This window comes from Lithobates pipiens, unplaced genomic scaffold (genome assembly GCF_037356315.1).
Source record: "Lithobates pipiens isolate NorthernLeopardFrog02 unplaced genomic scaffold, aLitPip1_a1.2 Scaffold_61, whole genome shotgun sequence".
In the NCBI taxonomy this organism is placed as follows: domain Eukaryota; kingdom Metazoa; phylum Chordata; class Amphibia; order Anura; family Ranidae; genus Lithobates; species Lithobates pipiens.
Window position 1 is genome coordinate 610,285 of NW_027507883.1, and position 25,916 is coordinate 636,200.

Below are 25,916 nucleotides of genomic sequence, written 5' to 3' on the forward strand. Positions count from 1 at the left end.
TTCCCTCAGACCTGGGGGTTTCCTCACCCTATAAACCCGCTCAATCTTTAAATCCTCTTCTATCCCTCTTCCTAATATAGGGTTAAATATTTTTCCCATCTTAACCCCCAAATCTTCTCCTTGTTGTTCAGGCAATGCTCTAATCCTTAGGTTTTGACGTCTGTTTTGGTTTTCTTGTTCTTCCAGCTTATATAAAATGTCCCGCTGGTCCGTTTGCAGTTTCCCAACTTGCGTTTTCAGTTCTAATATTTCATGGGCCTGTTTACCTGTTAGTTCCTCTGCTTCTTCCACTCTCCTCAATAAATGGCCCATATCCGTCCTGACGTTTGAAATTTCTACTTTGATGGTATTCTCTAGTTTGGCGAACATTTCCAGCATTTCACCTTTTGTGGGGATTTGAGCGATATCCCTCTGCCCCCTCATTTTGCCTTCCAAATCTGAGTCCAACTCCTCCCCTGAGTTATCTCCCGGGGCCCCTGCTGACTTAGCTACTTCTCTCTTCTTCTCCTTTACCCCCTGCTGCTTTTTTTCTAATCCGGGGCTTTTTACACTGATTTCCTTCATATACTTCTGAATCGTACTTGTGTTAAGACTCTCCTTTGATTCATTCGCCTTTTGATTTCTTCCCCTCATGTTCCCACCTTTTGTCCTTTGCCTCCCCAGGGTTAAGAGAAAAAAAATAAAAATAAATCTTTATTCAGTCTTTCTTTGATTGTGCCACCTGCACTGCGGTGAGAGCCCGGCTCCCAGATCCCCGCCTACTTTCTCTGTGTTTTTAAGTGAGAGCTATTACTGCGATCTCTTCTAAAAAGAAGTTTACAAGACTCCAAAAAGAGGGCAACACCTTATCACACATAACCTTCCGGCGATCATTCCATATACTTCATATGCAAGTCATATACATCGTTTTTGTGGATATATGTCGTTTTATAAGTCATTTATGTTTAAGCTCCACTTATTCCTATTACATCCTGGTCTGCCCTCTCAAAAATGTGTGGGATCAATTTCCTGAGCCTCCACTGTTTTGCTCTGTTCCACTCCTCCTCCTTACACTGAGTCTTTTCATCTAGGGCCGCCCAGAGCATTCAACAGGCAATGTTCAAATACATTTCAAATGAGGTTTAACATGTATTCAGCATAAATGGTTCAAAAAGTACCTGGGGAGGAGGTGGTTACTTATAAATATTCTTATAGTGTCCTCAATCCTCAGTCCATCTCGTTCCTCTGTCCATACAGCCTCCAGGGGATCATCAAGGGAGTATCAGTCAGTGCTTCCCCTGTGTTTGCCAGTGCTCCAGGAATCTCTTCAGACGCTGTTTTATTATCACTCCATCTGGTCCTGGATCCTGGCTGTGCACTAGCCCACTGTAGGTCTCGTACGAGGGCAGCAAAGACAATACGAGGAGGGGGGGGGAGGGGGTCGACGGACTCTGAACAACGCTTTTGCCCGCTTAACACCCCGAGGGTGTACACCCCCGTGTGTACAGTCCGTCTGTTTAGTGATGGGATAGGACGGTCCGGGCGGCTTCATTCATGGAGCTCAGCGTCCTTTCCCCTCACTGATCAGCGGGACCGCCCCCATCTGCTCACACGGGCGCCGTCATCGGGTCCCTCCCCTCTCTCACAGGCAGCTCGTGTTACCCATCAGCTGATTTCCCTTCTAAATGGTTTTTGTTTTTTCTTAGAATTTCTCACTTCCTGTTCCTCCTTGGTGGCATTGTATATGCATTTTGAGCATCACATTGATTTCAATGGGTAGGAGCGGTGAATAAACCGCTCCATAGATGCGGCTAGCAGGACTTTTTTCACTGCCCTGCTAGCGCACCACTCCAGTGTGAAAGCCCTCCGGCTTTCACACTGGAGTGAAAGGGGCTGTTTTTTTCAGGCGCTACATAAGCGCTATTTTTAGCGATGTAGCGCCTGAAAACCACCCTAGTGTGAAGGGGGCCTTAGGCTCGATTCACATCTATGCATGTTGCTTTTGAGCGTTTTTGCAGTGCTTGTTGCGTTTTTGGACATGCGTTTTTGCCGCGTTTTTATTTTTTTTTCTTCACTGTGGTTGCTTGACAACCAGCTATGTACAGTGAAAAAAAAAACAAAAAAAAAAAAACTGCACATTGCAGTAAAAATGCAGTGCTTGCGTTTTTTGATGCAGCTCCATTGACTTCTATTACATGAATAAACACTGCATTTTGCATGAAAAAAATGCCCCGCCCTTTCCAAAAATGCAGAGGCACAAAAATGCATTGATGCGAACATGTTCCATAGGAACACATGTAAAAAAAAAATGTCCCTGCATTTCTGCAAAATGCATCAAAAAACGCGTTAGTGTGAATCCAGCCTTAAAATCCATTATATTTTATTTAGAAATTTCCTCTAAATGACTATAGATGCAGCCTTGACAGTGCCAGTGTAAATGAGGCCTAATAGTCAATAGTCTGGAGTAAAATGCATAAAAAAGCACACCTATGCTTTTTTTATTTTTTTTTGTGCATTTTCAGTTTTGCATAAACACCCTACAGTCCATTGAACATGGTTTGCTATGGATGTAGTTCACATCTGTGCATTTTTTGGAAAGGGCCAGGGATTTTCGTTTTTTTTGGTTACATTAGATGGTTTAAATGGTCTAAAGATGCACATCGAAAAATGCTAAATACACCTGCAATATGCAAACTGCAACCTGCACAAGTGTGAATCAGACCTTGGACAAATTTAGAAGCTGCAGTGTGCATGGGCACTTAGGCTGGATTCACACCTGTGCATTTTGGAGATTTGTACTACAGAACGTGTTCCATATGAAAACATGTTAAAGCGGTTCTGCACACATAATAACAGAAAATTGTACCATACTTACCGTAATTTTCTTTTCCTGGTGCCTATCCATGGCAGCATACCTGTGACAAGCTCCGCCTTGGCTCCTCCCTCAGGACTAGTGAATATTATAAAAGAAAAGGTTAGTACAGCCCCCGCATTCTCCGTAATATAGAATACCGAGGGTGGGATTGTATGCTGCCATGGATAGGCACCAGGAAAAGAAAATTACGGTAAGTATGGTACAATTTTCTGTTTTCCTGGTGCCTCCATGGCAGCATACCTGTGACAAATAACTAGCTGAGATGGGTGGGATGCTTAGAAGTCTATTTTAAAGAAATTATTATTTAGAAGAAGCGAGGGCTGATGTGACTGCCTGTCTGCCAAACTCCACCGATGCAAGAGCTCCTGGGTCCACCCTGCAATGTTTCAGAAATGTATGTCGGGACGACCAAGTCGCTGCCCCACAAATAGTTTCAATTAACACATTTGCTCTTGCCGCCCAAAAGGCAGAAACTGCTCTGGTGGAGAGCGCCCTGACCGCCAAAGGGGGTTCCAGCCCCTTTGTCCTGTACACCTTGTGGATGAGTCTAACGATCCATGAGGCAATCGTTCTTGCTGACGCCTCCTTGCCTTGGTGTTTGCCCCAGGGAATTATAAACAGCCTGATGGAATCCCTGAATGATGCTGTGGCCTGCAGATAGAATTTCAAAGTGGAGGCAATGTCTAGCTCATGAAGAGAACCAGAGTCCTGTTCTGAAAATGTTGGGAGTGCCCAAGGCTCTGACATGTTTAAGGATGATGCGACTTTGGGAATAAATCCTCGCACTGTTCTGAGTTCTACTCTGTCCGGATAGAATATGATATGATTATGATCTGCTCCTAAAGCTTGGAGCTCTGAAACCCGTCTGCCAGAGGTTATAGCTATCAGGAAGGCTAGCTTCTAGGCTAGATTCCAAAGCGATGCTGACTCCGAAGGGGCAAAAAGGTGGACTGGCTAAGGACTCTAGGATAATAGCAAGGTCCCAAGTGGGAAAAGATTGTTTAGTTGGAGGTCGGATCTTTTTGACAGCTTTGAAGAACTGTATTATTAATGAGTCCTCGGCCCATCTTCTACTGGTTTGCCAATGAAATTGCTGATACCTGTACTTTTAGTGTACCTAGTGCAAGACCTAGGTCTAGGCCTGCCTGCAAAAACTCAAGAATTTGAGAGGATGATGGGGAATCTGGATCACAGCTTCTGCCAATCATGAAGGCCCTGAACTTTTGTTTGTGGATGGTTTTCTTGCCTTGAGTGGGGTTGCGATCACTTTGTTGGAACACCCTAGAGATTGGAACCTTTCCCTTTCAGCTGCCAGATGTGAAGATCCAGCCTGCGGGGATCTGGAAGGGTGTGACATCCTTGCGAGAGGCGAAGAGATATTATTGGAACCTTGACTGGAAGTCGGGTACTTAGATACATTGCTGTGGGGAACCAAGGATGTGTTGGCCAGTACGGTAGGACCGTTATCACTGTCGAGGTTTCTATCATAAGCCTTGACAGGAATCTTGGAATGAAAGGCCGTGGAGGGAAGGCATAGGCCCGATTGCATGCCCAGGGGGCTGAGAGGGCATCTAATGCCTCCGCTTGGGGTTGAGGAAGCCTTGAGATGCACCTTGGAAGCTTGGTATTGAATGCTGTTGCAAATAGGTCTAGCTCGAGGGGACCCCACTGGTTCACTATCCAGTCGAAAATCTCCGGGTGTAGAGACCATTCGTTGGCATCCGCAAACTTGCGGGAAAGGCGGTCGGCCCTCAAGTTGAGATGGCCGGGCAGATAAACTGCCCTCAGGTCCTTTAGATTCCTTTCTGCCCAGAGTATTATGGGTTCCACCTCCTTCAGGAGGGACCTGCTGCGTGTCCCCCCTTGCCGGTGTACATAGGATACCGCAGCCCTGTTGTCCATTCGGAGGAGAACAGGTTTCCCTGTAACCTCGAACCTTAGGGCTAGTAACGCAAGGTAGGCCGCTCTGACCTGCAGGACATTCGACACCAGGCCTGTTGTATGGAAGGACCATCTACGCTGCACTGAGATCCGGTTGCTGTGTGCTCCCCAACCTGCTGCACTGGCATTGGTAGTAATTGTGATCCAGTCGACATGCCCTAACGGGCGTGATTTCAGAAGTGTCTGTTTCTTCGTCCACCAATGCAGACTCCTGAGCATCAAGGTCGTCAAGTGTATGGGTTGGGATAGATACCACCTGTTCCACAGTCTTTTGCCAGGAGTAGAAGGTCGTCCAAGTAGTGGCATACCCGAAGCCCCAATTCTCTCAGAGGGGCTATGATGGCAATCGGGGTCTTTGTGAAGACTCTTGGCGATGTGCAGAGGCCCAATGGAAGACTCTGGAATTAGGGATGTACCTGCCCCACCGCCAATCTCAGATACTTCTGGAAAGGAGGGAGTATGGGTATATGCAGGTAAGCGTCCTGCAAGACTATTGACAACATCCAGCCCCCTGGTTGGTCTACACAAATAATCGTTCGTAGTGACTCCATTTTGAATCTTACTAGGAAGAAATAACGATTTAGACTTTTTAGGTCTATCACGGGTCTCCACCCTCCATTTCTCTTGGGGACTAGAAACAGGGTTGAGTAAAAACCCAAAAATCTCTCTGATGGAGGCACTGGAACTACCGCTTGCTGTTACTGCAAGGAGAGAAGAAATTGCTGTAGCACTTCCGTTTTTTAGGGGGGAACCTTGACACCCTTGTCAGGGAGAAGAAGACCTTGGGAGGTTTGTCTAGGAATGACCAAAAATGGCCGTATTTGACTGTGGAGACTACCCAAGAATCCCTGCACTTTTGTTCCCAGATCTTTGAGAAGTGTCTTAGCTTGGCCCACACAGGAATCGCTTGGGCTGGCCAGGCGTCAAAAGGATTTAGTAGAATCCTGTGGGGTAGGTATTGGTCTCTGTCTTCGGGTTTTGAGGAACGTGGACTGTGTGCTTTCCCAATTATGCCTGAAGCCTTTTCCCTGCCTGGACTATCGGTAATCCTTATTCTTGGAGTATTGGAATCTGGGTGCGATTGTCCTGGAGCGCCTAGATCACCTGTCTTGGGGTAGCAGGCCTGATTTTCCACCAGTGACTCGAGAGATGTCCTTGTCCAGTTTTTCCCTCAAACAAGGCTTCACCATCAAATGGTATCTTGCACCAGTTCTGTTTGGAGGCGATATCTGCTGCCCACGGTTTCAGCCACAAGGCCCATTTGGCCATAACTGTGTGGAGCATTGCCCTTGCGGAGCAAGGAATTGAATCGATGGCGGCTTCACCAATAAAGTCTGCTGAGAACTTCAGCTCATCCAAGGCCTTGATTATATCCTCCTCTGGGATGTCCTGTTGGATTGCCGACTCTATATTATCTGTCCAGACGCGTAGCGCATTGAACACTGATGTCAGGGCTATGACAGGTTTACAGGCGTTGTCTGCCATCTGGTACGCTTTTCTTGAGATCGAGATCCATCCTTCTGTCCAGTGGAGCCTTAAAAGAAGTTGAGTCTTCCAGGGGCAATGTGACATTCTTTGCCAACCTTACCACTGCTGCATCGACCACTGGAGAACCCTCCAGCATTGCGGAATCAGCCTATGAGAGAGGGAATAACTTTCCCAACCGATTTAATAGAGAACATTTTCTCTGTCTTTTCCCACTCTTCCTCAATCACATCCCTGATCTCCTCCATGAGAGGAAAAACTGAGATCTGGCGTTTGAGAAAGGGGAAGTACGATTTAGACTTCTTAAACCTCGGTGTTGGTCTCTCCCAGCCGATCGCTTGTTTAGCTGCCTGTACATAAGGCTGGACCATGGCGAAAGCAAAGCCAGAGGCATCTAGGTCATCAGATGATTCCTCTGAGATGGCATTCTCTTCCTGATGTTTAGAGGAGGATGCCGACATCAGACGAAAAATTCCACTTGTGGACAGCCCCGGGATGGAAGCCTCAGCCGTTTGCTCCTGAGGAGGAGACGCTGGTTGTTGCGTCGTCATTGTGGCTACCAATTCCGCAAGGGAGTCCTTTACTGCTTTCTTAAGTAGGTCCGCCATTTGCAGACCTTCAGATTCTCTGTCCGCTGCATCGTCCCTGAGGCAATCTCAAACAGATCAGTTTGTCTGAAAGTGGGGCAACTCCACACGCCTGACATCTTGGAGATCTAGGTCTCGGGGAGCATGAGTGATGGCGCCTTTTTGGCCGATTCTTTCTGCCACTTCTATAATCCCCATGCCAGGACGACCTGTCTCTGCTGTGACTAGAGTCATCATCGTCTTCATGTCGCCTTGAGGTCCTCTTAGACATCTTCTGGCGTACAGGGCTGAAATACATAAAGTACCAGCCTGAGTGCACTCTTTTGTTTTTTTAAAAGTGTATCAACTTACCTGGACGTAGGTCCTTACCTCAGGTGTAGAGTAGGATCTTGTGCGGGGGCCGAATGGCTCATACTAGACGGATTAGCAGAAGCAGCAGCTAAGAAAAGAGTTTTAGAGGAGAAAAATCAACCAACCGTGTCCTTGACTGGAAAAAGGGACTTCGATAAATACATCTAAAATACGTCTAAATCTACATTTTGTCTTCTTGTCCCTTTTTTTTTTTGGGGGGGGGGTTAAATTATATATATATTTTAATTTTTTATTTTTTGTAAATAAAATATAATTTATTTAATTATTTTTTATTAATTTTATTTGATAATTTAATATGTTTATGTCATTTTATACTATTTAATTAATTAATTAACCCATCTTCTCTTTTTTTTTTTTTATTATATTAAAGCTCAGAGTAGCAGTTCTCCCTGCAGCCACAGGCGTCCCACTGAGGCCATCAGGGAGATAAACAGTAGAACAGGAGAGGCAGGGCACGCCTCTATCCTGTCTTTGACATTTTGAGGGCATAAATGTCACTGTGCCCTTATCAAAGATGGCCGCCGCGGCCTCCGAATCCACTGCGCATGCGCCGATCGGCGGAACAGTAAGCTAGAAGCCTCACACCGCCGGCGCATGCGCAGAGCACGGCGGGGAACGCCGAAAGTTAAATAAAACGCCGGCGCTGAGCGCGCGCGGCTCCTATGGAGCCGGGAATGGCGGCAGGGGCTAAGAGGGAGGTTTTTTTCTCTGAGAGAAACAAACAAATGGGAGGTCAAAAGAAAAGAAAGAAAGAAAGAAAGAAATGGAAGGTTGGGGAGGGGAAGAGAGCAAAAGAGAGAGGGAAGAGAAAAGATAAAAGATATAAAACCTAAAAGGGAAAGGAAAGGAAGGAAGAAAAGAGAGAAGGAGGAAAAAAAAAAAGAAATGTAGAAATAGCTGCTGCCTCCGTTACCATGAATGAGCTGGTGCCTGATCAACTTGCAGATAAAGCTCTTACTTAAGAGACAAACTGCTTGTCCCAAAAGATCCTACAGAAGGGACTTCCAACCTTATAAGCGCGTTTAGCTGCCCAAGAGAAGGAACTGCGTCTGGGAGAGGCTTGAACCCGGACGGAAGCTGCCGACTGCAGAAGGTAAGGACGCCGACCAGGATTCACTGCCATGAGGTATGAGGAAAAAAAGGAGAATGCGGGGGCTGTACTAACCTTTTCTTTTATAATATTCACTAGTCCTGAGGGAGGAGCCAAGGCGGAGCTTGTCACAGGTATGCTGCCATGGAGGCACCAGGAAAATAAATTTTCCCATTCTGTTGCCTCTAGACCGTACATTTGATAATGCCACATTTTTTTTTTTTTTTAATTAATCTACCTTTTGTAATTTGTAGTATTTGATTTTCCTCCCCCGCGGCGATGGGCGGTCTCTTGCGGGGATCAGCATCACTTCCTGCTGAACCCCGCACTGTCTCCTGGGATCTCGTCCAAGTAATCCCAGGAGACATTGCGGCTAATGCAGCCGAAATCTCGCGAGATTTCGGCTAATACAGCCGAAATCTCACGAGATTTCAGCTGTAATAGCCGAAATCACGCGAGATTTCGGCTGTATTAGCCGAAATCTCGCGAGATTTCGGCTGCATTAGCCGCAATGTCTCCTGTGATTACTTGGACGAGATCCCAGGAGACAGTGCGGGGTTCAGCAGGAAGTGATGCTGATCCCCGCAAGAGACCGCCCATCGCCGCAGGGGAGGAAAATCAAATACTACAAATTACAAAAGGTAGATTAATCAAAAAAATAATAATAATGTGGCATTATCAAATGTACGGTCTAGAGGCAACAGAATGGGAAAATGTATTATTATGTGTGCAGAACCGCTTTAAGTGGGCTGTAGTGAAAATCTGCAGAATGCAAAAAGCACCAAATATGCATGGGTGTGAATCAAGCCTTATAGCTTATGAAGAAAAACCTATCCAAGGAAAAACCCTTACCTTTTTTTAATGTATAGGTTTTGCTTGCAAAAGCTTTCTTCTGTCTCCCAGGATGCCAGTTTTTCAGACAAGAGATTGGCAGCATTTTTTTTTAAATTTGGAGCACTGGCCTTTGCTTGTGACCAGACAGTGAACCCTAACTTGTTACAATGTTGTATCCTCCTTTCAGGACAGGTTTTGGACTTTTAAACCCAGGTGACTCTGTGCTGTTTCTTACTTTCCATTTTGGATTTTATCTAGAGTGGATTGGATTTATCAGAGTCTGTGACCAGATCATCCAGTGCGTTGGAAGAAGTGAATATCAAGTCACATTCCGGTATGTACACCACTTTCATGTTGTGAAGTTTGTCAGTCACTAGAGAGGTGACGTGGGCTTATTTTTGAAGTGCAGTTTGCCGCTTTTGTAAACCTGCGTGATGCTGTCTATTGGTGAATGAGAGATTTATCTGGAAAGTTGGTTTGCAGGGTTTCTTCTTCCTTTTTTATTTTTTAAATGTTATATACTTAGAATGCAAGGGTAGAGCATACTGCTGTCAGTGGCGGAATTATAGGGGTCGCCAAGATCGCCATGGCGACCGGGCCCCTTGCTGCAGGGGGCCCTCAGGCCCCCTGTAATCTTCCGTAGGAGGGGAGGCTGAGAGGAGCTCCTCTATCATCAGCCGAACTGAAATCGGCTCTGTGCGGGAGCTCCTCACATTAGGGTAAAGTGTGTGCTCTTTGTCTCCCCCTACAGTGCAGTACCCAGCAGGAAGAGCCAAGGTACTGTAAACGTCTGCCGTTTTTTTTATAAGACTAGCTACTGCATTTGTGTTTATATGCGTGTGTGTGAGCATGCTTGTATGTGTGAGAGCATGCTTGTATGTATGTGTGTGTGAGCATGCTTGTATGTGTGTGTGTGTGTGTGAGAGCATGCTTGTATGTGCGTGTGTGAGCATGCTTGTATGTGCGTGTGTGAGCATGCTTGTATGTGTGTGTGTGTGAGCATGCATGTGTGTGTGTGTGTGTGAGCATGCTTGTATGTGTGTGTGAGCATGCTTGTATGTGTGTGTGTGAGCATGCTTGTATGTGTGTGTGTGTGAGCATGCTTGTATGTGTGTGTGTGTGTGTGTGTGAGCATGCTTGTATGTGCGTGTGTGAGCATGCTTGTATGTGCGTGTGTGAGCATGCATGTGTGTGTGTGTGTGTGAGCATGCTTGTATGTGTGTGTGAGCATGCTTGTATGTGTGTGTGTGAGCATGCTTGTATGTGTGTGTGTGTGAGCATGCTTGTATGTGTGTGTGTGTGTGTGTGTGTGTGTGTGTGTGTGTGTGTGAGCATGCTTGTATGTGTGTGTGTGTGTGTGTGTGTGTGAGCATGCTTGTATGTGCGTGTGTGTGTGAGCATGCTTGTATGTGTGTGTGTGTGTGAGCATGCTTGTATGTGTGTGTGAGCATGCTTGTATGTGTGTGTGAGCATGCTTGTATGTGCGTGTGTGTGTGTGAGCATGCTTGTATGTGCGTGTGTGTGACCATGCTTGTATGTATGTGCGTGTGAGCAAGCATGCTTGTATGTATGTGTGTGAGCATGCTTGTATGTGTGTATGTGTGTGAGCATGCTTGTATGTGTGTGTGTGTGAGCATGCATGTATGTGTGTGTGTGTGTGTGAGCATGCTTGTATGTGTGTGTGTGTGTGTGAGCATGCGTGTGTGTGAGCATGCATGTATGTGTGTGAGCATGCGTGTGTGTGCGTGTGTGAGCATGCGTGTGTGTGTGTGTGAGCATGTGTGTGTGTGTGTGTGTAAGCATGTATGTGTGTGAGCATGTATATGTGTGTGTGTTCATATATGTATGTGTATGTATGCATGTGTGTGTGCGCGCATGTATGTCCGTGTGCATGTATGCATATGTATGTATGTGAATGTGCATGTGTTTATCAGTGGCGGTGCATCCAAAAGGGTGCACAGGTGCCACCCCCTCTCTCCAGCCACACCCTCTATGACCAATGGATAGATTCATGCATAGCATAGCATGAATCTATCCATAGCCACCGCTGGCACCCTCATATTTAGGTGCCTGGTCCCTTTTGGGGTGTCGGGCGCCTGAATTACAGCGGCGGGGGGTGTTTTTGCAGATGCATGGAGGACCCCACTCATGGCCGTTACCCGCTGCCCCACCCAGACAGACTAAGTGGCGGGCAGACAGCGAACGGGTGGTGGGGATTCACAGTGGCAGCATTTGATGGGCACACCAACAGCATTTGATGGGCACAGTGTGTGAGAGCATGTTTGTTTGTGTGTGTGTGAGCATGCTTGTATGTATGTGTGTGTGAGCATACTTGTATGTGTGTGTGTGTGTGTGTGAGAGCATGCTTGTATGTGTGTGTGTGTGAGCATGCTTGTATGTATGTGTGTGTGAGCATGCTTGTATGTGCGTGTGTGAGCATGCTTGTATGTGCGTGTGTGAGCATGCATGTATGTGTGTGTGAGCATGCTTGTATGTGCGTGTGTGTGAGCATGCTTGTATGTGCGTGTGTGTGTGTGACCATGCTTGTATGTATGGATGTGTGAGCAAGCATGCTTGTATGTATGTATGTGTGTGAGCATGATTGTATGTGTGTATGTGTGTGTGTGTGAGCATGCTTGTATGTGCGTGTGTGAGCATGCATGTATGTATGTGTGTGTGTGTGTGTGTGTGAGCATGCTTGTGTGTGTGCGTGTGTGAGCATGCTTGTATGTGCGTGTGTGAGCATGCTTGTATGTGCGTGTGTGAGCATGCTTGTATGTGTGTGTGTGAGCATGCATGTATGTGTGTGTGTCTGTGTGAGCATGCTTGTATGTGCGTGTGTGTGTGAGCATGCTTGTATGTGCGTGTGTGTGTGACCATGCTTGTATGTATGTGCGTGTGAGCATGCTTGTATGTGTGTGTGTGTGAGCATGCTTGTATGTGTGTATGTGTGTATGCTTGTATGTGCGTGTGTGAGCATGCATGTATGTGTGTGAGCATGCTTGTATGTGTGTGTGTGTGTGTGAGCATGCGTGTGTGTGAGCATGTGTGTGTGTGTGTGTGTAAGCATGTATGTGTGTGTAAACATGTATGTGTGTGAGCATGTATATGTATGTATGCATGTGTGTGTGCGCATGTATGTCCGTGTGCATGTATGCATATGTATGTATGTGAATGTGCATGTGTTTATCAGTGGCGGTACATCCAAAAGGGTGCACAGGTGCCATCCCCCTCTCTCCAGCCACACCCTCTATGACCAATGGATAGATTCATGCATAGCATAGCATGAATCTATCCATAGCCACCGCTGGCACCCTCATATTTAGGTGCCTGGTCCCTTTTGGGTGTCGGGCGCCTGAATTACAGCGGTGGGGGTGTTTTTGCAGCACCTGATTAGAGCCATGGGCTCTAATAGGCTTCAAAATAGGTGAACTGCGAGCGCCATGCTTGACGCTCACAGTCTACCCAGGTGTGTTAGAAAAGTGAATTAATATTCACTTTCCTAACACTGAACCGCCTCTCCACCAATCAGGTGTGCGAGTCTGTTACCCATCACCTGATTGGCTGAAACGATAGGCGCAGCTATTGGACGCCTATCAGGAGGAGAGGACAGGAGATGAGGATGGCAGGAGATGCATGGAGGACCCCGCTCATGGCCGTTACCTGCTGCCCCACCCAGACAGACTAAGTGGCGGGCAGACAGTGAACGGGTGGTGGGGATTCACAGTGGCAGCATTTGATGGGCACACCAACAGCATTTGATGGGCACAGTGTGTGAGAGCATGTTTGTTTGTGTGTGTGTGAGCATGCTTGTATGTGTGTGTGTGTGTGTGTGTGAGCATGCTTGTATGTATGTGTGTGTGAGCATGCTTGTATGTGCGTGTGTGAGCATGCTTGTATGTGCGTGTGTGAGCATGCATGTATGTGTGTGTGTGAGCATGCATGTATGTGTGTGTGTGTGTGTGAGCATGCTTGTATGTGTGTGTGTGTGTGTGTGTGAGCATGCTTGTATGTGCGTGTGTGTGTGTGTGACCATGCATGCTTGTATGTGTGTGTGTGTGTGTGTGTGTGTGTGTGTGTGTGTGAGCATGCTTGTATGTGCGTGTGTGTGTGTGTGTGTGTGTGAGACCATGCATGCTTGTATGTATGTATGTGTGTGAGCATGCTTGTATGTGTGTGTGTGTGAGCATGCTTGTATGTGCGTGTGTGAGCATGCATGTATGTGTGTGTGAGCATGCTTGTTTGTGTGTGTGTGAGCATGCGTGTGTGTGAGCATGCGTGTATGTGTGTGTGTGTGTAAGTATGTGTGTGTGTGTGTGTGTGTGTGTTCATATATGTATGTGTATGTATGCATGTGTGTGTGCGCATGTATGTGAGTGTGCATGTATGCATATGTATGTATGTGAATGTGCATGTGTTTATCAGTGGCGGTGCATCCAAAAGGGTGCACAGGTGCCACCCCCTCTCTCCAGCCACACCCTCTATGACCAATGGATAGATTCATGCATAGCATAGCATGAATCTATCCATAGCCACCGCTGGCACCCTCATATTTAGGTGCCTGGTCCCTTTTGGGGTGTCGGGCGCCTGAATTACAGCGGCGGGGGGTGTTTTTGCAGCACCTGATTAGAGCCATGGGCTCTAATAGGCTTCAAAATAGGTGAACTGCGAGTGCCATGCTTGATGCTCACAGTCTACCCAGGTGTGTTAGAAAAGTGAATTAATATTCACTTTCCTAACACTGAACCTCCTCTCCACCAATCAGGTGTGCGGGGCTGTTACCCATCACCTGATTGGCTGAAACGATAGGCGCAGCTATTGGATGCCTATCAGGAGGAGAGGACAGGAGATGAGGATGGCAGGAGATGCATGGAGGACCCCGCTCATGGCCGTTACCCGCTGCCCCACCCAGACAGGGTAAGTGGCGGGCAGACAGCGAGCGGGTGGTGGGGATTCACAGTGGCAGCATTTGATGGGCACACCAACAGCATTTGATGTGCACAGTGGCGGCATTTGATGGGCACACCAACAGCATTTGATGGGCACAGTGGCAGCATTTGTTGGGTACACTGGCAGCATTTGATGGGCACAGCGGTGGCATTTGATGATGGGCACAGCGGCAGAGTTTGATGGGCACAGCGGCAGAGTTTGATGGGCACAGTGGTGACATTTGATGGTACAGTGGTAGCGTTTGATGGGCACAGTGGCTTTAATTGATGTTTTTTAAATCGGTTCCCACTTGGGACTGGGCCCTGGTGTTCCACCATCGGGCTCGGAGAAAAGAGCCCTGTCCGGAGGTCGGGGGGGGGGGGGGGGGTGGCCCTCCTCCAAGGTTTCCTGCATCGGGGCCCTGAAGTTTCTAGTTACGCCACTGACTGCTGTATACTCTATATTGTGCAGTATGTGATATTTAATGCAAACATCTTGCATTCTGTAGTTTTTCTGTATTGTAAGCACATTTAAGCTTGCCATACACTGTACAATGTGATTTTACAACCTTCTTTAGAACTACCAGAAACTATACGGTGCAAGTGACTGTCCATTTGTGTTCTTTCGCATAGTTTTATTCAAGCCATACACATGGTGTTTTTTTTATTTTACTTTAACATGCAGGTTGAAGGAGGGAAAAGTGGATCCCCCCCCCCCCATTCACACATTTCTCTTTGGATGGGGTAATCTTTCCCACTGTGGCATTGCAGTATGACAGTGGGCTGTTTTCAAATTACTAGTGTTGTCAGCTATAGCCACACTGATCTTTGGGGAAAATTGTCTGGTTGTACACAAGTCATCCAATAGATCAACTTCTGTACAACCAGCCAGCCTATACATGGATCAAAATTCAGCCATTCCTGCTAAACAAGCAGAATTTTTTGACTCCATGTACAGCCAGGCTAACTCTAAAGCACAACCTCTGTACAATCAGATTGTCTTTTGTATGGCCAGCTGAAAATGCAAAAGATTTTAGTGTCTCTTGTCAATAACATTCCAGGTGATAGAGGGGCTTATTTTGAAGTGCAGATACTCAAGTGTATCTTTCAGTTTACTGTAAATTGGCGATTATGTTCTATTTGTGAATGAAGCATGAGGGAAATTGATTTGCTGTGTTCCTTATGTTTACTGTATTAAGACACTACAGATAAGGGAATATGCCAGGGACTTGTATCCTATTTGAGATCTTGACTTCAACCATAACAAAAACGCATTGCATAGACCTAGTTTTTCTGTCTTGTTATGCACATTTAGGGTGGTCATACACTATACAATCTCCTTAAGACCCCTTTCACACTGAGGTGGTTTTCAGACATTTTAGCACTAAAAATGGCCTCTAAAAAGTGCCTGGAAACTGCCTCCCATTGTGCATTGTGTGCTTTCACACTGGGGCAGTGCACTTGCGGGATGTTAGAAAAATTCCTCCAAGCAGCATTTTTGAGCGGCTTGGAAGCACTGTATTTAGCGCTTTCAAAATGCCCCTGCCCATTGAGTAGGTGGGGCTTTTTACTTTTTCTACCTTTCAATTTTTAAATGCAACGCATAAACAGAGTGATCCTCACTGAGCTAGCAGTCTATCAAAATAGACATGCCATGTGTGAAAGGCACCTAACATTAATAAGGTACAATCAGCCTTAAACAAAACTTCATTACCGTATATACTCGAGTATAGGCCGACCCGAATATAAGCCGAGGCCCCCAATTTACCCCCAAAAAAACTGGCAAACTTATTGACTCGTGTATAAGCCGAGGGTGAGACATGCCTGTCCATCCCTGTGTGTGTGTCCGTCCATCCCTGTGTGTCCGTCCATCCCTGTGTGTCCGTCCATCCCTGTGTGTCCGTCCATCCATCCCTGTGTGTGTGTGTGTCCATCCATCCATCCATCCCTGTGTGTGTGTGTGTCTCCATCCATCCATCCATCCATCCCTGTGTGTGTGTGTCTCCATCCATCCATCCATCCATCCCTGTGTGTGTGTGTCTCCATCCATCCATCCATCCCTGTGTGTGTGTGTATCCATCCATCCCTGTGTGTGTGTGTGTCTCCATCCATCCATCCATCCGTGTGTGTGTGTCTCCATCCGTGTGTGTGTGTGTGTGTGTGTGTGTGTGTGTGTGTGTGTGTGTGTGTGTGTGTGTGTGTGTGTCCAGCCTACCTGTGTCCCGAGCCTTTGTCCCGAGCCTCCGTCCCGTGTCGTGCCTTGCCTTCGTCCCGTCCCGTCCCGTCCCGTCCTGTCCCGTGCCGTGCCTTGCCTTGCCTCCGTCCCGTGCCCTCTTCGTCGGCGGCCATTGTAAAATTCAAAAGCCTCGCCTCCTCCTTCGCCTGTGATAGGCGGAACACTGAATTTCCCAGCAGCCTGTGTTCCGCCTATCACGGACGTCGTATCATCCTCGTCCGTAGTACGAGGATGAGACGATGCCCGTGATAGGCGGAACACAGGCTGCTGGGAAATTCAGTGTTCCGCCTATCACAGGCGAAGGCGGAGCCGGAGGCGCGGCTTTTGAATCATAGAATGGCCGCTGTCTGTCTGCTCGACACGCTGATCGAGCGGGCAGACAGCGATGACTCGAGTATAAGCCGAGGGGGGCACTTTCAGCCTCAAAAAAGAGGCTGAAAATCTCGGCTTATACTCGAGTATATACGGTAAATAGGTATGATGGTTTTAAAAAAGTGAGCCACCATTACCATGTGCAATGCTGCTGGAAATGACAAAGGGCCATGTAACTTTGTTTAAAAAAAAAAATAGCCCACATTCACATTGAGTCGATTTGACTATTGCCGGCAATGGTGCCGTCCAAATTGGTGCAATGCCGACTTTGTGGCAATGCACTGATTACCAAAAGTAATGCCTGTACTACTTTTGGCGACTTCAAGGGTGATTTGAAGGGATTTATTTGTATGAACCCTCATAAATGTCTGTAAAATTACCCCAAAGTCTGACTGCATGCAGTTCCGTGCGCTTTTTTATGCATTATATGCATACACAGTGTTTTCCATGTATTCCAATGGCTCTAGTTCACACCAGTGCAGTCAGTTCCAGTCAGTTTACCATGCAGAAACTGACGAACTGACTGCATTGGTGTGAACTAGAGCCATTGGAATACATGGAAAATGTATTCGATAAATATGCTTTTTTAGCGCAGAGAAAATCACACGGAACGGCATCTGGTGTGAACTGGCCCTAAGCCTAGGTTCACACTGCTGCAATGTAGGAACAAGTGCAATTCCAGCATTTGTTCCCACATCGCTCCTCTCCCACAGGCAGTTCACACTGGCTTCTGCAAACCATGGCAGATGCATTACATTGTTATTAACACCACCAGATTGGTTCATAGATCGCAGTGTCAACTGTGAACTTGCATAGGTAAGAACACCTATGCCATCCGATTTTCAGTGTGGGAGGGGGTCCCATTACTTTTGTTTTTCCCTGTGAATTTAACCACTTGCTTACTGGGCACTTAAACACCCTTCCTGCCCAGACCAATTTTCAGCTTTCGGTGCTCTCACAATTTGAATGACAATTACTCAGTCATGCAACACTGTACCCAAATGAATTTTTTGTCCTTTTTTTCCCCCACAAATAGAGCTTTCTTTTGGTGGTATTTGATCACCTCTGGGGTTTTTATTTTTTGCGCTATAAATGAAAAAAGTCCAAAAAATTTTAAAAACGCATATTTCTTTGTTTCTGTGACAGAATTATGCAAATTATAAATTTTGGCCACAATTTATACTGCTACATATCTTTGGTAAAAATAACCCAAATTAGTGGATATTATTTGGTCATTGTGAAAGTTAGAGAGTCTACAAGGTGTGGTGCGAATCGCACAAAATTGATCACATCTGATGTACTGGTGGCCTATCTCGCTTCTTGTGACCCGAACAAGCCAGGAAAGTACAAATACCCCCCAAATGACCCCTTTTTGGAAAGTAAACATTCCAAGGTATTTAGTAAGAGGCATAGTGAGCTTTTTGATGTTGTCATTTTTTTCCCCACAATTCTTTGCAAAATTAAGATTTTTCTTCTTTTTTTTTTTTTTTCTCCACAAAATTGTCATTGTAATAGGTTATTTCTCTCACGTGGCATATGTATACCACAAATGACACCCCCCCAAAAAATTCTGCTACTCCTCCTGAGTATTACAATACCACATGTGTGGGACTTTTTCACAGCCTGGCCACATAGAGAGGCCCAACATGCAGGTAGTGCCATCATGTGTTCTAGGAACATAAATTACACATCTAACTTGTTGACTATTTATTACACTTTTGAAGCACCAGGACAATGACACGTGACACTGATGACAGATGGCACTTATACGTGGCACTGACAACAGGTGGCACTGGGGGCAGGTAGCACTGGGGTGGATGGGACTGGGGGCAGGTAGCACTGGGGCAGATGGCACTGCTGGGGGAGGATGGCACTGCTGGGGGAGGATGGCACTGCTGGGGGAGGATGGCACTTTTTATTTTATTTTTTTACTTTTTTTTTTCACTAGAGGCAGAACGGCTTTCTTCTCCCTCGTCGCGTTGTCTTCTGGGTAATGGGTCGCGCTGTGTTCTAGGGACTGTGTGTCCCAGAACACAGCGCGTCCCATTCACAAAGCGCTGCGCGACTCGCGCATGTGCAGTAGGAAACGGGCAGTGAAGCCTCAAGGCTCCACTGCCTGTTTCCCCTAGAAGGAACGGCGGCGCCGGGACCCAAGAGCCGAGGGACGGGTCGTATGTATGTGTGTGTGAGCATGCTTGTATGTGCGTGTGTGAGCATACTTGTATGTGCGTGTGTGAGCATGCATGTATGTGTGTGTGAGCATGCTTGTATGTGCGTGTGTGTGAGCATGCTTGTATGTGCGTGTGTGTGTGTGACCATGCTTGTATGTATGGGTGTGTGAGCAAGCATGCTTGTATGTATGTATGTGTGTGAGCATGATTGTATGTGTGTATGTGTGTGTGTGTGAGCATGCTTGTATGTGCGTGTGTGAGCATGCATGTATGTGTGTGTGTGTGTGTGTGTGTGTGAGCATGCTTGTGTGTGTGCGTGTGTGAGCATGCTTGTATGTGCGTGTGTGAGCATGCTTGTATGTGCGTGTGTGAGCATGCTTGTATGTGTGTGTGTGAGCATGCATGTATGTGTGTGTGTCTGTGTGAGCATGCTTGTATGTGCGTGTGTGTGTGAGCATGCTTGTATGTGCGTGTGTGTGTGACCATGCTTGTATGTATGTGCGTGTGAGCATGCTTGTATGTGTGTGTGTGTGAGCATGCTTGTATGTGTGTATGTGTGTATGCTTGTATGTGCATGTGTGAGCATGCATGTATGTGTGTGAGCATGCTTGTATGTGTGTGTGTGTGTGTGAGCATGCGTGTGTGTGAGCATGTGTGTGTGTGTGTGTGTAAGCATGTATGTGTGTGTAAACATGTATGTGTGTGAGCATGTATATGTATGTATGCATGTGTGTGTGCGCATGTATGTCCGTGTGCATGTATGCATATGTATGTATGTGAATGTGCATGTGTTTATCAGTGGCGGTACATCCAAAAGGGTGCACAGGTGCCATCCCCCTCTCTCCAGCCACACCCTCTATGACCAATGGATAGATTCATGCATAGCATAGCATGAATCTATCCATAGCCACCGCTGGCACCCTCATATTTAGGTGCCTGGTCCCTTTTGGGTGTCGGGCGCCTGAATTACAGCGGCGGGGGTGTTTTTGCAGCACCTGATTAGAGCCATGGGCTCTAATAGGCTTCAAAATAGGTGAACTGCGAGCGCCATGCTTGACGCTCACAGTCTACCCAGGTGTGTTAGAAAAGTGAATTAATATTCACTTTCCTAACACTGAACCGCCTCTCCACCAATCAGGTGTGCGAGTCTGTTACCCATCACCTGATTGGCTGAAACGATAGGCGCAGCTATTGGACGCCTATCAGGAGGAGAGGACAGGAGATGAGGATGGCAGGAGATGCATGGAGGACCCCGCTCATGGCCGTTACCCGCTGCCCCACCCAGACAGACTAAGTGGCGGGCAGACAGTGAACGGGTGGTGGGGATTCACAGTGGCAGCATTTGATGGGCACACCAACAGCATTTGATGGGCACAGTGTGTGAGAGCATGTTTGTTTGTGTGTGTGTGAGCATGCTTGTATGTGTGTGTGTGTGTGTGTGAGCATGCTTGTATGTATGTGTGTGTGAGCATGCTTGTATGTGCGTGTGTGAGCATGCTTGTATGTGCGTGTGTGAGCATGCTTGTATGTGTGTGTGTGAGCATGCATGTATGTGTGTGTGTGTGTGTGAGCATGCTTGTATGTGTGTGTGTGTGTGTGTGAGCATGCTTGTATGTGCGTGTGTGTGTGTGTGACCATGCATGCTTGTATGTGTGTGTGTGTGTGTGTGTGTGTGTGTGTGTGTGAGCATGCTTGTATGTGCGTGTGTGTGTGTGTGTGTGTGAGACCATGCATGCTTGTATGTATGTATGTATGTGTGTGAGCATGCTTGTATGTGTGTGTGTGTGAGCATGCTTGTATGTGCGTGTGTGAGCATGCATGTATGTGTGTGTGAGCATGCTTGTTTGTGTGTGTGTGAGCATGCGTGTGTGTGAGCATGCGTGTATGTGTGTGTGTGTGTAAGCATGTATGTGTGTGTGTGTGTGTGTTCATATATGTATGTGTATGTATGCATGTGTGTGTGCGCATGTATGTGAGTGTGCATGTATGCATATGTATGTATGTGAATGTGCATGTGTTTATCAGTGGCGGTGCATCCAAAAGGGTGCACAGGTGCCACCCCCTCTCTCCAGCCACACCCTCTATGACCAATGGATAGATTCATGCATAGCATAGCATGAATCTATCCATAGCCACCGCTGGCACCCTCATATTTAGGTGCCTGGTCCCTTTTGGGGTGTCGGGCGCCTGAATTACAGCGGTGGGGGGTGTTTTTGCAGCACCTGATTAGAGCCATGGGCTCTAATAGGCTTCAAAATAGGTGAACTGCGAGTGCCATGCTTGATGCTCACAGTCTACCCAGGTGTGTTAGAAAAGTGAATTAATATTCACTTTCCTAACACTGAACCGCCTCTCCACCAATCAGGTGTGCGGGGCTGTTACCCATCACCTGATTGGCTGAAACGATAGGTGCAGCTATTGGATGCCTATCAGGAGGAGAGGACAGGAGATGAGGATGGCAGGAGATGCATGGAGGACCCCGCTCATGGCCGTTACCCGCTGCCCCACCCAGACAGGGTAAGTGGCGGGCAGACAGCGAGCGGGTGGTGGGGATTCACAGTGGCAGCATTTGATGGGCACACCAACAGCATTTGATGTGCACAGTGGCGGCATTTGATGGGCACACCAACAGCATTTGATGGGCACAGTGGCAGCATTTGTTGGGTACACTGGCAGCATTTGATGGGCACAGCGGTGGCATTTGATGATGGGCACAGCGGCAGAGTTTGATGGGCACAGCGGCAGAGTTTGATGGGCACAGTGGTGACATTTGATGGTACAGTGGTAGCGTTTGATGGGCACAGTGGCTTTAATTGATGTTTTTTAAATCGGTTCCCACTTGGGACTGGGCCCTGGTGTTCCACCATCGGGCTCGGAGAAAAGAGCCCTGTCCGGAGGTCGGGGGGGGGGGGGGGGGCCCTCCACCAAGGTTTCCTGCATCGGGGCCCTGAAGTTTCTAGTTACGCCACTGACTGCTGTATACTCTATATTGTGCAGTATGTGATATTTAATGCAAACATCTTGCATTCTGTAGTTTTTCTGTATTGTAAGCACATTTAAGCTTGCCATACACTGTACAATGTGATTTTACAACCTTCTTTAGAACTACCAGAAACTATACGGTGCAAGTGACTGTCCATTTGTGTTCTTTCGCATAGTTTTATTCAAGCCATACACATGGTGTTTTTTTTATTTTACTTTAACATGCAGGTTGAAGGAGGGAAAAGTGGATCCCCCCCCCCCATTCACACATTTCTCTTTGGATGGGGTAATCTTTCCCACTGTGGCATTGCAGTATGACAGTGGGCTGTTTTCAAATTACTAGTGTTGTCAGCTATAGCCACACTGATCTTTGGGGAAAATTGTCTGGTTGTACACAAGTCATCCAATAGATCAACTTCTGTACAACCAGCCAGCCTATACATGGATCAAAATTCAGCCATTCCTGCTAAACAAGCAGAATTTTTTGACTCCATGTACAGCCAGGCTAACTCTAAAGCACAACCTCTGTACAATCAGATTGTCTTTTGTATGGCCAGCTGAAAATGCAAAAGATTTTAGTGTCTCTTGTCAATAACATTCCAGGTGATAGAGGGGCTTATTTTGAAGTGCAGATACTCAAGTGTATCTTTCAGTTTACTGTAAATTGGCGATTATGTTCTATTTGTGAATGAAGCATGAGGGAAATTGATTTGCTGTGTTCCTTATGTTTACTGTATTAAGACACTACAGATAAGGGAATATGCCAGGGACTTGTATCCTATTTGAGATCTTGACTTCAACCATAACAAAAACGCATTGCATAGACCTAGTTTTTCTGTCTTGTTATGCACATTTAGGGTGGTCATACACTATACAATCTCCTTAAGACCCCTTTCACACTGAGGTGGTTTTCAGACATTTTAGCACTAAAAATGGCCTCTAAAAAGTGCCTGGAAACTGCCTCCCATTGTGCATTGTGTGCTTTCACACTGGGGCAGTGCACTTGCGGGATGTTAGAAAAATTCCTCCAAGCAGCATTTTTGAGCGGCTTGGAAGCACTGTATTTAGCGCTTTCAAAATGCCCCTGCCCATTGAGTAGGTGGGGCTTTTTACTTTTTCTACCTTTCAATTTTTAAATGCAACGCATAAACAGAGTGATCCTCACTGAGCTAGCAGTCTATCAAAATAGACATGCCATGTGTGAAAGGCACCTAACATTAATAAGGTACAATCAGCCTTAAACAAAACTTCATTAAATAGGTATGATGGTTTTAAAAAAGTGAGCCACCATTACCATGTGCAATGCTGCTGGAAATGACAAAGGGCCATGTAACTTTGTTTAAAAAAAAAAATAGCCCACATTCACATTGAGTCGATTTGACTATTGCCGGCAATGGTGCCGTCCAAATTGGTGCAATGCCGACTTTGTGGCAATGCACTGATTACCAAAAGTAATGCCTGTACTACTTTTGGCGACTTCAAGGGTGATTTGAAGGGATTTATTTGTATGAACCCTCATAAATGTCTGTAAAATTACCCCAAAGTCTGACTGCATGCAGTTCCGTGCGCTTTTTTATGCATTATATGCATACACAGTGTTTTCCATGTATTCCAATGGCTCTAGTTCACACCAGTGCAGTCAGTTCCAGTCAGTTTACCATGCAGAAACTGACGAACTGACTGCATTGGTGTGAACTAGAGCCATTGGAATACATGGAAAATGTATTCGATAAATATGCTTTTTTAGCGCAGAGAAAATCACACGGAACGGCATCTGGTGTGAACTGGCCCTAAGCCTAGGTTCACACTGCTGCAATGTAGGAACAAGTGCAATTCCAGCATTTGTTCCCACATCGCTCCTCTCCCACAGGCAGTTCACACTGGCTTCTGCAAACCATGGCAGATGCATTACATTGTTATTAACACCACCAGATTGGTTCATAGATCGCAGTGTCAACTGTGAACTTGCATAGGTAAGAACACCTATGCCATCCGATTTTCAGTGTGGGAGGGGGTCCCATTACTTTTGTTTTTCCCTGTGAATTTAACCACTTGCTTACTGGGCACTTAAACACCCTTCCTGCCCAGACCAATTTTCAGCTTTCGGTGCTCTCACAATTTGAATGACAATTACTCAGTCATGCAACACTGTACCCAAATGAATTTTTTGTCCTTTTTTTCCCCCACAAATAGAGCTTTCTTTTGGTGGTATTTGATCACCTCTGGGGTTTTTATTTTTTGCGCTATAAATGAAAAAAGTCCAAAAATTTTTAAAAACGCATATTTCTTTGTTTCTGTGACAGAATTATGCAAATTATAAATTTTGGCCACAATTTATACTGCTACATATCTTTGGTAAAAATAACCCAAATTAGTGGATATTATTTGGTCATTGTGAAAGTTAGAGAGTCTACAAGGTGTGGTGCGAATCGCACAAAATTGATCACATCTGATGTACTGGTGGCCTATCTCGCTTCTTGTGACCCGAACAAGCCAGGAAAGTACAAATACCCCCCAAATGACCCCTTTTTGGAAAGTAAACATTCCAAGGTATTTAGTAAGAGGCATAGTGAGCTTTTTGATGTTGTCATTTTTTTCCCCACAATTCTTTGCAAAATTAAGATTTTTCTTCTTTTTTTTTTTTTTTCTCCACAAAATTGTCATTGTAATAGGTTATTTCTCTCACGTGGCATATGTATACCACAAATGACACCCCCCCAAAAAATTCTGCTACTCCTCCTGAGTATTACAATACCACATGTGTGGGACTTTTTCACAGCCTGGCCACATAGAGAGGCCCAACATGCAGGTAGTGCCATCATGTGTTCTAGGAACATAAATTACACATCTAACTTGTTGACTATTTATTACACTTTTGAAGCACCAGGACAATGACACGTGACACTGATGACAGATGGCACTGATACGTGGCAATGATGACAGGTGGCACTGATGACAGATGGCACTAATATGTGGCACTGATGACAGATGGCACTAATATGTGGCACTGATGACACGTGGCACTTATACGTGGCACTGATGACACGTGGCACTAATTCATGGTTCCCTCAATGAACTGCAGCGCCCCCGTGCCAGCAGCACTCATGCAGCCACAGACCACGACACTCCCACCACCATGCTTGACTGTAGGCAAGACACTGGTCTGTACTCATCACCTGGTTGCTGCCACACGCTTGACAGCATCTGAACCAAATGAGTTTATATTTGTCTAAGACCACAGGACATGGTCAGACCATGTCCTTATTCCGCTTGTCTACAAACTGTTTGCGGGCTTTGCGCTTCTTTTAAATGGGCTTCCTTCTGGGATGACAGCCATGCAGACCAATTTGAGGTGTGGCTTATGGTGTGAGCACTGAATGGCTGACCCCCACCCATTCAACAAAGCTGGCAGCACTCATACATTTCCCATAGACAACCTCTGGATATGGCGCTGAGCACACTCAACTTGTTTGGTCGACCATGGTGAGGCCCATTTTGAGCGGAACCTGTCTTGTTAAAATGCAGTTAATCTTGGCCACCATGCTGCAGCTCAGTTTCAGGGTCTCTGCATTCTATCCTAGGCTATCCTTATGTAGAGCAACAATTCTTTTTTTCAGGTCCTCAGTTCTTTGCCATGAGGTGCCTTGCTGAATTTCCAGTGACTAGTATGAAAGTGAGCGATAACCCCAAATTTAACACAACTGCTTCTCATTCACACCTGAGACCTTGCAGCACTAATGAGTCACATGACAGCAGAGGGGGAAAGTGACTAATTGGGCCCAAATCGGACACAGTTTCACTTAGGGGTTTTACTCACTTTTGTTGTCAATTTCAACATGAATGGCTGTTGCGTTATTTTGAGGGGGACAGCGAATTTGCACTGTTATACACTCACTACTATACATTGTAGCAAAGTGTAATTTCTTCAGTGTTGTCACATAAAAGCTAACAAAACATTTAAAAAACTGAGGGGTATACTCACTTTTGTGAGATCCATCTCAGGGATGTTGGCACACTAGCCGCTACTTTATTTCTAAGTGCCATCATTTAAAATTCTTCCGATT

At 46.3% G+C, this 25,916-nt stretch overlaps 2 long non-coding RNA genes across 2 annotated transcripts in view; one reads left to right on the plus strand and one right to left on the minus strand.

Annotated features, from left to right (window-relative positions):
• LOC143958288 (uncharacterized) overlaps nt 1-25,916 on the minus strand; it is a 78,989-nt gene that overhangs the window by 44,011 nt on the left and 9,062 nt on the right. The gene's annotated exons all lie outside the window — the stretch shown is intronic.
• Nucleotides 9,422-25,916, plus strand: part of LOC143958289 (uncharacterized) — a 198,424-nt gene continuing 181,929 nt past the window's right edge. Inside the window, exon 1 of the long non-coding RNA XR_013270123.1 lies at nt 9,422-9,497. This is a non-coding gene — a long non-coding RNA (uncharacterized LOC143958289). The remainder of the gene's footprint in view (nt 9,498-25,916) is intronic.